Below are 6,157 nucleotides of genomic sequence, written 5' to 3' on the forward strand. Positions count from 1 at the left end.
TTTATACCTTACTTTTTACATCTCACTACAAAAATATCAAATTATGTTATACTGCAGTGTTTACTCCTGAAAGATTATTATTTATATATAACAACATCTATTCAACATTGTTTTGCTTGTTTATGGCTTCTACGGCTAAAAATCTGATTTAAATAACTGTGATGGACATACCATAGATCGCCCATTGTGAATTTTTATGCTTAACTATACAAGTCAACAGGTATTTAATTTTTGCCAAAAGAGATGAGAGTATCGACGTAAGCTAGTGCTACACTTGTGCATTAAAGTGGCTTGCATTGTGTTTTGTGTTGTATTTCAGTTATCCAGTACTGAAATGCAAGTGGCGACACGAGATTATTTGTGAAAACTTAAATTCGTGAACTGTATATCAGAGCATCATTACTTTAAATGTGGGTCAACCCAAAATATTTCGATAAACAAACTAAAAGTTTTTCAGAACTAATTTTTAGATGTACTTTTGACATAAATCACTACGAGCCTATTTTTGCATGATAATGTAGGATATGGTGTTGGGAGTGGAGTAAAACACCTCCGTAAGATATGGCTGTTGTTATCTTAAGAAACATTTTTGCTAATTGAAGTAAACAGAGGAAGAAGAAATTGGTAATAATAAATTCTCAAGGTCGAAGGAATCAGGTTACACTCACATGGTATTCAATCTGTATGGGTCACAAGTACAGATACTCTCGACATTACAGCTACTAATAGCTAGCAAAAAAAGACATGTGGTGACAGTAAAGCGTTGGGAAAATGGAAAAAAAGACATGAAGGAGAAAGGAACTCCAGAAGACCTGCCAGTGAACAGAGGTAAATGAAGAAGGGAAATATGTATGAAGGATGGCAACTCCAAATATATGGAAAAGCTAAAGAAAAATAAAGTGTGGATACTCTCGCTCCCTTTTTTCTTTTCTATTGGCACCAGGTCCTGCTAGTGAACATCCAGGGAGTAGTTAAGAGAATGTAGGATATCTTCATGTTATTGTTGTGGCTATGGGAGGGCAAGAGAAGCATTTCATTTCATAATTTCATACTACTTTGCCCCAGGCTTCCCTTGAAAACTATGCCTCTCCCTGGAATAATTTCTGTGGACGCCCATGGTTTTCTATATTGTAGATACTTCATCGAATCACTGAGATGGAAAGACTAGTAGAAAGTCTCTTCTCTTCGATTGTTAGGGAATCTTCAAAGTTTTCAAGCACTGCCTTTATCTTCTAATGCTGAACATATTTTCATATCTTCAGGGCTAACTGATGAAGATGCATTCCTCAACAATGCATCAGATATGCAAGATGTAGATTCTAAGTGCCGAAGGCCCGGCTGAACAGTAAGCCAGAGACCCATAATCGAATTTCGATCTTATTGGTGCATGATAGACCTGTAGCACAGAACACAGATCAGCTCCACAAGAGGTGGAAGAGAGGACGGGGAGTATGTTCAGTGCCCTGGTATACTTGACACAAGTTGCTTGATGTGTAGACTAAAAGTTAGCTTGCAATCATAAACAAGTCCAAATAACTTCTGGCACAACAAGAAGAACATTGTCACTGAGCAAATGCAATCCCTACTGGCGGCAAAAGTACATGCAAAAAACGGTTTTTGAAGAAGAAAAAGGAAACACCGTGTATGATTCTCCAGTGCACAAGGTGACTGAGAGCAGTCTGAAGTTGTCCCTTGATAAACCTCGTGTTTGACAACCGACACGAAATGTGTGGAAGTCGTCGACGTATAGACTGTTTATAATAGTCGGATAAAGTTGATGAGTGATGGCGTCGATCTTAGTATTGAAATGTGTAACGCTAAAGACACGGCCTTGAAGGACTACAAGGTCCTGTGGGAATGAAGGATAAAGTGTAGAACTGAATAAAAACGGGCAAATACCCACGCAACCTCTAGAAGTGAAGATTACGTAAATCTTCGTGCCTCTATGTCATGTTATAAGAAATGTCGAGATCAGATAAGACAGAAATTAGACGTTTTCTCTTGAGAAGGGTTTTCCATGGTCGATGTTTTAAGTAGAAACAGGTGGTTTATTGTAGAGTACTGTCATCGAAATCCACACTGAGTGGGCGAAAGTAGGTTGTTTTGATTCTAAGAACCAAACGAGGTAAGCATTGACCATCCTTTCCAAAACTTTACACAGACAGCTCGTCAAAGCAATAGCCCGAAAGTTTCTTGAAATCTTGGTATCCTTTTCAGACTTAGCAAAGGGTAGCATAGTAACATGCTGCCAAGCATCGAGAAAGATGTTCTCCTGCCAAATCCAGTTGAAAAAACTAAAATGATAGAAAGAGAGGCAGGAGGTAAATGGCGCAGCATTCATAATAAATATTGTCAGATTCAACTAGTGTGCTTCAAGACTGATGAAGAGCAATCTAAAATTTCTCCAAGGTAAACAGGGAACTGTAGTTAGAGAGATTCACTTCCCAAAAGAAAAGTGGTTATCTCTCAGCTCGAGCCTTGATGGCCAAGAAGGCTGAGGAGGAGGCAGAAGAGCTGAAAAGATGAGGAAAACTCTCCACAAGGCTCTTAACAATGTTGAGAACATTGTCAATTTCCCAGCCATCGGAGAGCAATATTGAAAGAGGTTGGGAGGTGTACAACTCATTGACTTTCTGCATCTTGTCCCACACAACTTTGAAGCTGGTGAAACTAGAGATGCTAGAGATTAACTTAATCCAAGATTCGTTCTGGCTTTGAAACCTGTTCTGCCGAGGTTTGGCACGAGCCCATTTATAAACAGTACAGTTAGAAAGAGAGGGTGTAATTGAAAAGTCTTCCAGGCTCATTTTTGAGCCTTTTGTTCCTCCTGGCAGGCTGGATTTCACCATGGGCGAAGACACAAGAATAGAATAAGCAGTTGCCTGAACTATACAGTCAATAAATTGTCAATAAACGGCAGACAGACGATGGCAGGATCAAGTTCCCATAGAGTGGTAAAAGAGGGCCAGTCAACCTGATTCAACTTCCACAGTAGCACACAGATCGAGTGGCATCGACGATGACCTCTTTCCTGCAAGATGATGGGAAAATGATCACTGCCACGTGGGTCGCTCTCCACACTCCAAGAAAAATGAGAATATAGTAAGAATGAGCAGTTAGAAAGAGGTATAGGAAAAGACTGACTGGGTGCATGAAAGTAAGTAAAAGAACCATCGAATAGAGAGAGTTTATGATCTGAGAGCACACACTCCACAGAATGAATACTTTTACTAGTGTTGGCACCACCCAAACAGAAAAATGGGAGATGGCAACTGATCTAAAAGAACATCTAGGCCCAACTAATTATAAGTCTCTCCTGGTAACAGGTAGATGGAACAAATAGTGATGGTATGACTTAAAGAGAGACAAATTGTCACAACCTCAAGTAGAGTAGCTAGTAGCACAGATGAGGAGTGCACATGTTGGGCGACCAGTAAAGTAACACGTTCGACCATCACATACCCTTTCCTTCCTATACAGGGAAAACTGCCAAAGGGTGATGGCATCAGCATGATAAAGGAAAGTTTCCTGTAAAATGAGACAGACTGGACGGTATGAAACAATGAAGGCCTTAATGTTGTCCAAGCTGAAATATAACCCTCGGCAGTTCCACTTTATTATTGTAGCCATTGTTATTTAGTAGGGAATGAGGGCAGAGAGTCCCTAGTTTGCGACCACGCTGTTTCTCTTCAGAAAACAGAGGCCTGTCGATTTCCATGGATTCTAACTGACGTTGGGTGTGCAGATTTATTTCAGAAGATGGTTAGTGTTAGTGACTATAGATGCGACCGTATAAAATTTTGCACTTCGGAGCCGATGTAGAGGGACTCGAGCAGTCACCAGAAACAGAGTAGAGACAGGAGTTGAAGAGGACTTGTCAACTCCGTTTTTCATAAAGTGTAACAAACGCTGAAGATAAGAGGTAAAGAACTCTTCAGGAGGCATGAAAAGGTCGTTCTGCGCAACCATTGATATAGTTGAGTGGAGGGGTAGCGAATGTCTTTATCGGCATGGAAGACAAAAGTTTCCATGCCTAAGGACAGGATATGTTGATAACAGTCCTCAAGCTTTGTACCTCTTTTTCCTCGATTCATTTTGAAAAGAATGGGAATAGGAAGGATGGGAGTTACGTAGATCTACCTTGTGGTTTTTGCCATCACAACAGGCACAGCACAAAGAGCTACGGCGAGAGGTTTTAGAGTGACCAAACTGCTGGCATTCTAAATATTAGCTAGAGTTTGGGATATATGGCCGAACCTAACAATATAAGTAGAAGTAGGGGAATGTGGAGACGTAAACGTCAAAATGAGAAGGCGGGTTGTCTGAAGTACCTCATTCTTTGTGAGAAGAAATATATTACACATCGAAACTCTTTGATTAGAGAGACTGACGAGAATTTCTGATTCGGGGATGTTAAGAAGATCTCTCTCAGCAATAATTCATCGAGATGTTTTCAGGGTGGCATGAGAAGTAACCTGAATAGACAAATTCTCAAAAGACTTGGACTTCAGATGGGGTTTATTGTGTTTTGGTTTTGATATTTAAACCAGAATATCTCTATATCATAATTTTTGAACAGATCTGGAAGAACCAGCGAGTCCTTTCAGTTCCTTTTGAATGAAAAGCGACGACATCTGCCCAAGGAACTTTTCAGGTTGTGAGTGTGAAATGAGGAAAAGAGGTACATTATCAATTGTAGCTTGGGACTGAGCATTAGACCTCTCCAAACATAGTCGCTCACCAATCAAGGATTGTTTAACCTTAGCAATGAGTGAATGAGAGGCGTTAGAAGCCATAAGAAATGTTTGGTGTCTACTGATCCCACTCATCTTGGAGCCCTATGAGGGGATGCATTGCAGAGCTGAAAACAAAAAGCTCGACAGTAATGCCAGAGTTTCGTGGACATTATATCCAAACACCAGGATCAGAAACAAGGTCCGCATCACCTGTTGAGAACTTCCAGTATTGGTACTCGGTTGACTTTAGCCTTGGGGAGCACCCATCATATAAAGAAATTCAAGGTCAAAATGATATAGTGGGGTAAGACCTCTCAACCACCAAGATCTTCTCCTTCCCTTCACAGGTCGCCAAGCACGGTAAACACGTAGGTGGACGTTCATATCTCAGAGGAGGTAAAATAAAAAAGGAATTTTCTCTGGAAGATCTCCTCACTACGTACAGGAATTCAAAATGTGGAGGTGCATTACTGAAACAACATATTAATATGTTTCTTAGCTTGTACTGTACAACACTCTCTTTACTATTTGAAAAAAGCTTCCTTCATGTGAAGCAAGAATGGATGACTTAAACAGAACCTTTTCCGACCATTAACATTTTCAAGCCAGAGTGTAATATACACATTGCATAGTGGAAAATGTGATAAAGTTACTTCATGCTGAATGTCCTTTTAATAGATTGCCTTTAACAGTATTCTATGTTTAGATGAGGATTTAATCGATACAATTTCGTACTGGTGGAACTAAACATGGTTCATAATAGGAAGGTAAAGTGTGTAAGGCCTTGCTTTGCATTTCTCGATTTTGTTTTTGAACACCAGATTTTTTGTTAGACACGCTCCGTTACCCTTGACTTCACAACTCATTTCGATATAATTCAAAATCAGTCAATATCTTTGTTATTACACTTACAATATTTGTTGCTCTGATCCTCTGTAGCTGCCTGACATGGCAAGGTGGCTAGGGTGTTCGACTCGTAATTTGTGGGTTGCGGGTTCGAATCCCCGTCGTATCAAATATGTTCGTTTTTTCAGGCGTGGGAGAATTATAATGTGATGGTCAATCTCACTATTCGTTGGTAAAAGAGTAGTCCAAAAGTTGGTGCCTTGCCTTTAGTATCACACTGCTAAATCAGGGACGACTCGCGTAGATAGTTCTCGTGTAGCTTTGCGCGAAATTTAAAAACAGGAAACAATCCTCTGTAGCTTAACAAAATCAATAAATTCTTCTGTAATTTCACAGTTATCATCTGCAAAGTGCAGATATATTGGTAAATGTTCCACACTGTGAGAAGCCACTTCATCAAAAAAAAAACAGAATAAAACACAGTCTTTTTTTACTTCATCAATAATCTTTACTCACATTAACACAATATCCTATAGCACTTATGACGTAATTTTGTAAGAGGGGAGATAAATATG

This window comes from Tachypleus tridentatus, chromosome 13, assembly GCF_004210375.1.
Source record: "Tachypleus tridentatus isolate NWPU-2018 chromosome 13, ASM421037v1, whole genome shotgun sequence".
Taxonomy (NCBI): domain Eukaryota; kingdom Metazoa; phylum Arthropoda; class Merostomata; order Xiphosura; family Limulidae; genus Tachypleus; species Tachypleus tridentatus.